Raw genomic sequence first — 12,252 nt, 5'->3', positions numbered from 1 at the left:
TAAAACTAGAAAAACAAGGATGCAGAAAGTTGGAAAAACTCTGGAGGAAAACCCACACTAGCGCTAGTAAGGAACACTATCTGCAGGCAATGTCCATCTATTATAAAAATATTTAAAAAAGCTAGAAAAACCTGCTTAACATCACAGCTAGCTGAAGCTGGCAATTCCACCAGGGAATTATACAAAATCCTGCAGACCTTCACTAACCCTTTGGTATGTGAAAGCCCCAACACATTCTCCCAAGAGCTGTGTAACAATATCTCTCAATTTTTTGAGGATAAAATTGAAACTATTTACAACAAAATCACCTTGGCCAAATACCCCATGGACACTGAGGCCCCTAGTACCCTTCGCTTGGAGACTCAAAGAGATACCTTTCTTGACATTCCTGAAGCCACTGAGAGTGACATTATATCACTATTAAATAACATGAAAACAGGCTCCCCCCTTGATCTGCTTCCTGCTAGACTGGCTACCACTTTGAGCAGGACACTATGCCAATCATTTATAAAATCTTGAACCTCTCCTTCAAAGAAGGGCAACTCCCTCAGCAATGGAAAGAGGCAGTAGTGAATCCTATACGGAAAAACTCAGCTTCACCTTGGACGGAACTCTCTAACCTCCGTCCCATCTCTCTTCTGCCGCTCCTGAGCAAACTGGCTGAGAAACATGTCAACACCCATGTCTCCAGTTTCATAGAGGCGACAGGGGGCCTGGACCACTCACAATCTGGATTCAGGCCCAACTACAGCACCGAATCAGCACTCCTCTCCATGACCGACGACATCAAGATGTCAAAGGATAGAGGGGGCTCAATGATTCTGGTGCTGTTAGACCTGTCGGCCGCTTTTGATACTGTGTCTCACAAAATACTTCTGGGCCGTTTGCAGGGAGTGGGCATTGGAGGACAGGCTTTGTCTTGGTTGGAGAGTTTCCTTTCCGGGCGATCACAATCTGTCAGCTTGGGCCCCTATTGTTCCACCTCAAGGGTGCTCACGAAGGGGGTGCCACAGGGCTCATGTCTAAGCCCCACATTGTTTAATGTGTACGTGGCCCCCCTTGCTGAGATTGTGAGGAAGTACGGATTCACTCCGGTGTCCTACGCCGACGACACCCAACTTCTCTACCCTTTCCACTCTCTTAACTCAAATGTTAGGGAAAATTTTGCTGAGGGCATGAGGGCAGTATCAAATTGGATCGCTTCCAACTGCCTCCAATGCAATATCGGGAAGATGGAGGTAAGGCTTTTTGGGAAAGCTACTATACTCTGGTCTCCCGACTGGTGGCCTCTGGACCTGGGACCAGTGCCCTGCCCAAAGTTGACCGTTAAAAACCTGGGTGTGAAGTTAGATCAAAACTTAACCTTAAAGGAGCACGCAAATGTAATCTCTGGAGCATGTTTCCGCACCATTGGCCTGTTAAGGCGAGTTTTCCCTCTCCTGCCCGACATGTATAGAAAGACCCTTGTACAGGCCCTGGTGATAAGCCGGTTGGACTACTGTAACGGGCTCCTGATATTAGCTAATGAGGATGCCTTAAACCGGCTGCAGGTGGTCCAGAATACGGCGGCAAGACTGATCCTGAACGCTCCCACAAGAACCCCCTCCAAGCCCCTATTGAGAGAACTCCACTGGCTACCGATAAGGCAACGTATCAAGTTTAAAATCTGTTGCACTGTTCATAAATGCCTTTTTGGAGATGGCCCCAAATACCTGGCCCAAATATTCCAGCTCTATAAACCAGATTGCTTTCTTCGATCAAGTAACCAACTGTTATTAAAATCCCCACTCATTAAGAAGACCAGACAAGGTGGCCGCGCCCTCTCCCTTGTGGGGCCGACCCTGTGGAATAATTTGCCCTTTAGTCTCAGACAAAACACCAACCACATATCCTTCAGGAAAATGCTTAAGACAACCTTGTTCCTGGAAGAATAATGGCCCTTAGCTCATCTATAGAGACTCTTAGCTCATCTACAGAGGTACATATTTTACCATCCTGGCTTGCAAAGCGCGGAGATACCCTGTTGGGGTCGATTCTGGCGCAATATAAGAAACTAAATAAATAAATAAATAAACCTATACAGTAATAAACCCCACAGAAGGTTGATGAGTGGGTGGAACAAGGTGTGGATTGCCTTGAAAGTTTGTAAACATCCACAAACGTGTGTATTTGTGGCCATTCACAAACTCCATTCCAACCATTTGGCAAACCTAGAATATTCAGAATTTGAATTAAAAAAATTAATAGAGAAGCTTCCCTTTCAGGATCAGAAGAGGAACAAATTACCACCAAAGGATGTAATTGTAGAGGATGTCACATATCATTCCCAGTAGTGTGACTGGAAAACTTCGCTTGACTCAGTTTTCTGCGTGGTTATCTCAAGCTGATTTATGTTGTGTTGGTGCTTGAGCGTGTGCTCGAGCCACCCTGGGCTGCTGTAATTCTAGAGCCCTCGGGGTCGAGAAAGCTGGCGAGATTGAGGAACGCAGCTGCCAGCTGGTGGTTGCGTGAGCTCTTCATTGCTGTCATTGGTGTTTACAAAACAGAATAAAGCCTACAATTAACTAAGCATGGGCGAATTTTGCGAATCTGGTGTTCGTGAATTTGCGTATTTGCAAACTCGCAATCCGCAAAATCCGCGAATTCTCGCGAATTTGCGGATTTTTTTGTTTTTATAGTGTTCGCAAGGATTTTGGACCAGTTCGCAATTGCGAACTTACTTGTCGGCAGGCAACGGTCGCGACTATGTTGTTTCTACGTCTGGTTCATCATCACAGGTTCACAGCACCCTCTGTTTCAACACTGCATCCCTCTGTTTCACCCATGCTACCCTCTGGTACATCAATGCCACCCTCTGGTTCATCATCATCACTGTAGATTATGGGGGGAAAAAGCAAGCACACCTGCCCTGCTTCAACTGACATGAATTAATGTGGGGTTGATTTATTAATGTGTCACTGTTTTAAAATTCCAGTCTGGCACCTGCTTCCTTATCTGTAATTTGCTTTCTGTTGCAGTGCAATTTTTTTTTCCAGGACCTTTGTGGCCTACTTGTAGCTATTCTATGATCCGACTGTAAGGGTCAGAGCAGGATCATACAATTGTTGCAACTAGCAACTGAACTCTGGAGGGCCCCAGTCAGGAAGCACTACAGGGAATGGTTACTAATGATGAATTTGAACTTTTGCACCTGCTGAGTGCTTTCAGTTTAGCAAAACTCATTTTTCTGCAGAACAGCAAATGTAATGCCCAAAACAAACTTACTTGTGAAAGTTGATTTCTAATCCAAAAGTGGTCCAAAGAAAGTCAAAAGGCCTCAAATCCAAAAAAGGGCAGGCAAATGTCAACCTGAGGAGTTATTCTGATAAAAATGATCATTTTCAGAAGGTCTATGCTGCTTGCTAGTGGATTTCTTGTGCAGAATTGCAAATTTTGTAATTTTGCGAGTGCAAGATTGTTGCTGCCCGCCGCACCTACATGCTCGCAATTGCGAACTTACGCCACACACCGCAAAATTGTATCACCAAGAAAAAAAAATCCGCTGCGTGCGAATTTGCGGATTTTCGGTAAATTCGCGAGCGTTCGCGGATCGCGAATTTACCGAAAATCCGCGAGCGGAACGGATTTTCCACCCATGCTTACAATTAACTCAACTTTTGCACAATTATTAATTTTAACAATGGCGACGAGAGACTTAAACCCCGAGAACCCATGTCTTTAAGAGTTTTCCGGCTGCCGTTCTCATCGGACGAAACCGTGGCAGCAAAAGAAGAAATCTTGTGAAGTCCCACAATTTTCCAGATTTTCCTGCGACTGTGACCTATACTTGAGGTAACCTACGCATTTAATGTGTACCTGTCTATGGAATTGCATTGCTGTTTACTTGGCATCGTGGGAACCGTTGGTAGAACTGCCTCTCGGTCACATTTTTCGAGCGGTGCCAGTGTTCTACACTTGTGCTGGATTTCAGTCGCATGAGGATCGCTGTTCTGTGTTTGCTATCTCACTAGCAACAAGGACGTGAGGAGTATGCACCGCAACCTAGCAACGCGTCCACATGCAACAAGTTCACTCCAAAGTAGAAACGCGTCAATACGCAAGGTCACGCAGGGGGACCATAGGAGCAGCCATTTTTTACGTGCTTTTTTCTGAACGAATTTCACACCGGCAAGAGATTTCCTTGAACAAATACAGTCTGCATTTCATAATTTATTTCATCGGTGTACATCTGGTACACAATACTTCAACAGTGATGGGAACACTGTGTGTCAATAAAGGTTCATTTTATTTGGATTTCTTTTATCTAGCCTCATAGTTCATCTGGATCCATATTATCTAAGCCTCATATTTCATCCTAATCTTTAATAATTATTGAGGATACTATTTTTTGTATATATTTTCTTTAGTTCCTTGTCTCATTTTAACAATGGTTATGGCTACCATGAATCTGCCTGCTCCACAACAATTCATGGTTAAAACTTTTTGAAGTCTTAAGCCAGAGATGGGAGGAATGGAGAGATTACCTCATAAATTATTTGGATACATTTGAAAGTAAAGAATTGCCACCTGAAAGAAAAATAAATCATTTTACATTGTTTAGGTCTTGGAGGCTTAAGGGTTTATAATAGGAATGAAAATAAATCTTTGTCTGGAAGCAAAGTGAATGTGTTCACTCAAGCCATAGCAGAGTTAAACTCGTACTTTGTGCCTACTGTATGCAAAGCTGTGCATAGATTCATCTTTTATCACAGGAAACAGGAACCTATGAAAAAGTGGAAGATTACATATCATCTCTTAGAAGGCTAGCCTTATCCTGCAAATTTGACATTATCGAAGAGGAATTAATCTGTGACCAATTAATTATGCAATGTAATAATCAAAATCTTCAGGATAAACTTTGGATTAACAGAGATGCAAGCTTACATGAAATTAGTGCCATTATCATTAAAGCTGAACTAACTTCTAGATGTGCCAAGACTGCTATTGCAAAGAGCAAACTTGACAACAGTGAGGATACGGTAAAAGTGGTAAAAGCTAACTATTCCTGTCTAGGTTACCAGATCAAAAAGATAAATGAGAAACAATCTGTTAAATAAAAAGGCAGAAACAAAGATTGTGCAGAGAAATTCTCTGATATTTAAGGAAAGTGTTACCATTGTAGTAGTTCTTCACACTTAGCACATGATAGAAAGTGCCCAGCTTTAGGTCAGAGATGTGCATATTGTATGATGGCGGAAGGACCCCCACCGCCGGGCTGGCGGTGACGGTCCCTTCACCATCTGACTCCCATTTCCCCCCGCCACATTAGGATGGTGGGGGGAATTGCTTTGTGACTGCGGTGGACAAAAAGACCGCCCTCCACATTTCCACCACAGGCAATCATCACAAATGCCTGGTGGAGCGGTCAGCATGGGTAAAATGGCGGCGGTGCCTAGCATGCTCCACCCTCCAGATTACAATGCTAGCGTCAGCCAGCCCCACCGGCATGCAGTCCCAGCACCGCAACAATGGCAGGGTTATTGTAGATGAGTACAAACAAAAAAAAATGTTGTTGTCTGCATGAAGACAGTGGTGAGGCTTATGGTAAGCAAAGGAAAAAAACAGTTAGTGAAATAGTAGCTGGTGGGGTACAAGTGACTTTGATGGTTGGCTCGGGATCACCTTATTCTATCATCAACAAAAACCAATGAGAATAATTATTCAGTGTGGTAAGGGAGTGTTTTTCATTGGTCCATGGAGTGTCAGTTGTGTATGGATGGCATCAAGAAAGATATTTTGTCCGCTTTTGCACTCCAAGGCTTCGACCCTAAACTTAAAAGTTTTATCACAACGGATGGTAGTGGAAGACATTTAGGTGCTGTATTGTCCCAATTGCAAGGTAATAGACCTGAGTGCGTGGTTGCTTTCGTATCTAGAGCACTTACACCCACAGAGGAAAAGTATTCCGTTATCGAAAGGGAAGCTCTTGGCTATGCTTGGGGACATAAAGACTAGGCAATTTGTTTGGGGAACATGTGTCACAGTGAGAACCAACCACAAACCCCTCACCAAAGTACTAACATCTCATAGTTTAAATAATGTTTCTCACAGGATTTCTTGCTTCTCTGTACAAATGTTGGATTTTGTTTATGATATCAAGTATGTTCCTAAGATTCGCAATAGAACTGCAGATTTGATGAGCAGATGTCCCCTACCTGTTTGTGAAAATACAAGGAATGATAGGGATGATTGGTTAGTGGCAAGTATTTTTGGCAATGAGTTAGTAAGTATACCTCATGATGACTGGATTAACCATATTTCCCATGTTGAGGATTTACATGTGGTTAATGAGTATATTCACAAGGGTTGGCCTGAGAAATCTAGTTTATTCACGGAATTGATTCCATTTTGGGAGGTGAGGAATGAACTTTCTTTAGAAGAGGAACTATTGGTCAGGGGTGTAAATTGGTCCACCTAAAATTTTCTGTGACATGGTTATCAACCTTTGTCATGAAGGACACTTAGGGATTGTTAAAACCAAGTATAGAATTAAACAATCATACTGGTCCCCGGGTGTTGACAGGGGCATCGAAAGGGTTGCCCGTGATTGCATTGAGTGCAGCAATTCTGACAAAAGTTTAATCACTTTTAAACCAGCACTAAATCCATCCATTGTAGTATGCCATGGGAAAGGATTGCTGTGGACATTTTTGGTCCAGTTAAAACTATGGATGGAATACAGAAGTACATTATTGTGATTAAGGACCATTTCTCCAAATGGCCTGAGTACAATATTGCGAGAATTTGTTGTGTTGCCTGGGAGAAGTTTTTGGAAGGGACGGTCTTCCAAAGAATTTAGTATCTGACAATGGAGGACAGTTTGTTGGTGAGTTTTTCAAAAAATGTTTATTAGTGAAACTGGAGTTGAACATAGCACAACCTCTCTTTATCACCCAGAAGGAAACAGAAGCATTGAGCGCTTCAACAGGGTGATTAAAGTTATTGTTGAGTTATCGTACAGCAATGGTAAGGATTGGGAGGATAAATTGAGGAAAATGGTTTGCGCATACAGGGTCACCCATTGTCAGTCCACTGGGAATTCCCCTTTTGAACTCATGAGGGGGAGATCTCCTCTTACCAAAGATAATATGTGATAGTTGAATTGTACTAGGATTGTCTCCTGGTCAGTGAAGGATGTTAAGCAGGCTCTTGAGATCAAGCAAAGCAACTTGGTGGAGAAGCATGCTGGGGCTTGTAAAGGGAGAAAAGTTAATTTACAAATTGGTCACATTGACTAGTGTGCAAAGATGAGAGCAGGTACCCTGCTCCCATCAAAGTAGTTAAAATCCTTTGCAATTCTGCACTTTTAAGTGATGGAAAAGAGTGGAATGCCAACAGAATTGCTTTATTCAAAGGACGTGGAGGAGTATGCCAAGAATAAACAAGCACAGGTTCATAGTTATGACTGGATTGATGTGGTAGAAGATTGTAATGAGTGTTCACCTGATAATTCTATCAGTATTCCTGTCAAATCTTAGGTTGCTTCCAGAGATGAGCTGAGTACCGAGTGTTTCACTCTGGGCGATCAAAGTGCAGCTACTGCGCATCTTATCTCTAAAGGTGTTGAAGGGGGAGTGGTTGCTTGAGCAAAATGCTAATGTGTGAAACCTAAAAGATTTGGGGCCAGATGTAGGAAAATCGTATTTACCGATTCATAAATACCGAATTTTACCAATTCGGTATTTATGAATCGGTAAATATGAAGGTGTGAGATGTAGGAAAATTCGGTAATTGAATTACCGAATCTGTAAAAATCGGTATTTACTGAATCGGTAAATACCGATTCGGTAATGCCATTGATTCCTATGGGCATTGAAGCCCATAGGAATCAATGGGCATTACCGAATCGGTATTTACCGATTCGGTAAATACCGTTTCCAGCAAGGGTGCAGGGGGTGTCACTTTGACACCCTCTAGCACCCCAAAGACGGGCATGTGAGCCATGTGGCACACAGACATGCCCTAAGGGCATGTCTGTCTGTCACATGGCTAGGTGTGCATGCACACATGTGCATACACACCTGGATTCGGTATTTTACCACCCAATTGGATTGGGTGGTAAAATACCGAATGTGTAAGGCCTGTGGCACTCTCAGGAGTGCCACCTACATTTGGATATACCGAATCGGTAAAAATACTGATTCGGTATTTTACAGAATCGGTAAATTTACAGATTCGGTGAAATATATGCCCCTACATCTGAAAATCCAAATACCGGTCGGTAACGGCCGAATTCGGTATTTTGGCTCCTACATCTGGCCCTTGATGACTACATCACACATATCTACAATTTATTTGTTTTGTGTAACTTTTCCTTGTTAAGTTGTTATCTTGACATGTATTATTACCTTATTAGAGCATGTATAATTTTAGGATTAACTTAATATTTTTTCCTCTACGATTTTATAATTTTTTTATTTGATTGTTTCTTGTACTTATTGTTTGTTTTTTCGGAAAAGGGGAAAGTGTTGTGTTGTGTTGGTGCTCGAACACGTGCTCGAGCCACCCAGGGCTGATGTAATTCTGGAGCGCTTGGGTAGAGAATGCTTGGAGCGATCGAGGAATGGAGCTGCCAGCTGGCAGTTGTGTGAGCTCTTCGTCTGCTGTCATGGGGGTTTAAGTAATACAATAAAGCCTATAACTAATTCAACGTTTGTACAATTATTCATTTCAACAATTTACGCCAAAATATGGCATACATTTCTGCCCAGATGGAATTCTGCAATTTCGGTTGATTGTAGTATTAGTAGCAGGAGGAGTATGTGTCCCTGTATGACTGCAAAGTTACTAGTAGTAAGTTTACAGCTGCATTTTAGGTGCATATCTGCCAAATGCAGAGATCGCAGCATACTCAGTATAGAACTATGACTGGACAAGAATAGGGAACCAGGAATGAGTCTGAGGAAAGTAATACACACATCCATTACTTTTCGGAGCACAAATATAGAGCTCACATCCTAGACTCATCCCCTTGTGCTTTGAGAATTTGTGGAGCCAGACATCATCTATAGTAATGTTGTGTGTCATTGTGTGTGCATATGTGCATGTAGGTAAGTGTGTTGGGACATGCAATGGGGTTTGATGTGTTTTTGGGTCTGTGCAGAGCAGTGGTCGATTTGAGATATATTTTGATAATTCATTTACAATTTCAATATGTGCTTCTGTGGTCTTTACATTGTTACAGTGTTTTTACATGGCTGCCTGCAATATCTAAAGTGATATAGCCACTTTCTACAGTACTTTTATTTTCAATATTCCATAACGTTTTTGCAATTTGCTTTATATGGTCGTCTACCATCTCTGAACTTACATAGCCTTTGTTTTCCTTCATTTTCTTATGTGTTGAGCTTTGTATTGGTTGTATTACTCTTTCTTCTCATTGAGTTTTAGGCGATTCCCTTGCACCCCGCTTAAGTCACTTGTGTGGTGTGTAACTTGCTCCAGGTCTTCGTTGGAGCAAATGTAAATCTTTGTGTCCCGGAGCACTAGTAGAGTAGATGTGAATACAAGTTTAGTAAATGTGAACCAGCTTAGCCTTTTGAAGGTGTATTTTTGTATGTCCCTCCTTGTTCCCCTTCTTGACTTTACCTTTCCCTTTTCCACGTTGAAGCTGATATTCCACATGTTCCAGCGACTCATCTTCCACTTCCACAATTACATTTGAAACGCATGACTAAATGTGGGTAGTTGTACACAATCTTGGCAGAGGTCTCAGCACTAGCACAGACAACTATCACAGTTGAGCAATATTATTCAGATAAGGTACCAACTGCTCTGCATTTTAAAATATATTGCAAGGCACCAATGTTTTCCATGACTATTTAGAAATAGCCCCAAGAAAGAACGTTTTTAGAACGTCATGGAATGCCTAACTGACTTACAATGTTTTTGATGTACAGCAGAGGGGATTTTATTCCACACAGCTACCATTCCCTAAAGACTGAAATCTTTAGTCTTTAGCTTCCTCATATGAAAGCATATAGTTCCAGATATGTATAATTAATGGAGAATGTATACAGTAAAATTAAACACACAATTGTGAACCTAGTAGTTTATTGCAAAACTTAAACAATTAAAGGCAAATCTCTTTTTTTAAAATGGATGTTGTTAAAAATATGTGGTAGTAGTTTCACTCACAACTCATGTGTAATAAATTATAGTTGTCATTTTCTTATTATAGGTGACTAGGTATGTCATACCATGACTATAATAAGAAAAACAGTGACTGGTTTCATACATGTATTGCAGAATACCAAGCATTATAATTAAGACTTCCAGTTTTCAGTTTTTACTGATTTTTGTCGATAAATACAGACAGAAAATAATCTACTTCTTGTCTGTATTTATTTTAAAAAGCAGAAAAATACAGAACATTGTGCTTGTTGTAAGTGACTCTCCTTGTTGTCCCTCATGAATTCCAGACCAACTGTTAAGCGGATGGACAACATGGGGAAGTAAAACCAGGATCAGAGTCTCTTAAATAGAGGCATTTAATAGCATATATTTGTATGTAATGTTAATATTTACCTGTTGGTGCATTGTTTTGTTATATTTGGTTGTTTAATTTGCTAAACCACAACAGGCTTCAAGGTACGAGTGTATGTTTGTCAGTTAAATAAATGTGGAAATATCCCATTTTATGACTCCATTTATTCTCAAAACATAAAAGAAATACAGATAAATACAAATAAAATGGCCCAAAAATAAATATGGATAAATACAGATGGAAATGTTAAGAAACAAGCATCAGCATAGCCAATAGGTCTCGCCTTTGGGGCCTTATAAGTGTTTAGCCAGAGCGATTGACTTTGCCAATGTTTTCAAGCTGTGCTGTAAAGAAGTGTGGCTGCTGTGCAGCATGCTGAAAAGTTATAATAAAAAAGTGTCAGAAGAATTTTCGTTACATTATATATGACCAAGAAGGCATTATGTACAACTGAACGACCATATTAAAAAAAGTTTTTACAATAAAAAATGTCCTCAGTTTTCGTTTGTTCTTGCAATGCTGGCAATTGATTTCTGCCTATTCCAATGGTTGTTTGTTAAAGCTTTTTTTTGAGGGGGCATAAACAATCGGAGGGTGAAAATTGGGAACTAGTACCTGTATTATAACACTAGCAGTGGCCTGACACTAGGGGAGAATCAACAGATGCCAGATTCCGAGAACAGGCTGAGGTGATGCTGAGTGATGCTGAAGTGGTAGCGGTGGTGGTGGTGACTGGTGCGGAGACGATGCTGAGGAGATCCTGAATGATACGCAGGTCTTGCTGAGTGAGGATGATGTTGTGTTGTACTAGTGCAAAGGTGTTGCTGAGTGAAACTGGTGTGGTGCTGAGTGGTGCTGTGGTGGTGCTGAGTGATGCTGTGGTGGCGTTGAGTGATGCCATGGTAGTGTTGAGTGATGCTGTGGTGGTGCTGAGTGATACTGTGGAGGCGCTGAGTGATGCTGTGATGCTGCTGAGTGATGCTGTGGTGGCACTGAGTGATACTGTGGTGGGGCTGAGGGATGCTGTGGTGGTGCTGAGTGATATTGTTGTGGCACTGAGTTATGCTGTGGTGGCCCTGAGTGATGCTGTGGTGGTGCTAAGTGATGCTGTGGTGGTGCTGAGTGATGCTGTTGTGCCACTGAGTGAGGCTGTTGTGACGCTGAGTGATGCTGTGGTGGCCCTGAGCGATGCTGTGGTGATGCTGAGTGATGCTGTAGTTGTGCTGAGTGATGTTGTGGTGGTGCTGAGTGATGCTGTGGTGGTGCTGAGTGATGCTGTGGTGGTGCTGAGTGATGCTGTGGCGGCGCTCAGTGATATTGTTGTGGCACTGAGTGATGCTGTGGTGGCGCTGAATGATGCTATGGTGGCACTGAGCAATGCTGTGGTGGCACTGAGTGATGCTGTGGTAGCGCTGAGTGATGCTGTAGTGACGCTGAGTGATGCTGCTGTTGCGCTGAGGGATGCTGTGGGGGTGCTGAGTGATGCTCTGGTGGTGCTGAGTGATGCTGCCATGACACAGTGTCTTTGCTAGTTACAGTGGTAAAGAACTCCCTCCAAATGTGCACGAGTGAATAACTAATGCTGATATTTTGAAGCACACAGCAAATGTTACCTCGCCCTGTGGGATAATAATTTTTTTTTTAAATTAACAGCGTGCACAAACCACAGAGTGAATTACCCAATTTTCCAATGTTTTATTTGTTCTGGGAAACAATAAACCAGAAAA

Source organism: Lissotriton vulgaris, chromosome 10 (genome assembly GCF_964263255.1).
Source record: "Lissotriton vulgaris chromosome 10, aLisVul1.2, whole genome shotgun sequence".
Taxonomy (NCBI): domain Eukaryota; kingdom Metazoa; phylum Chordata; class Amphibia; order Caudata; family Salamandridae; genus Lissotriton; species Lissotriton vulgaris.
This window is presented reverse-complemented; position numbering follows the sequence as displayed.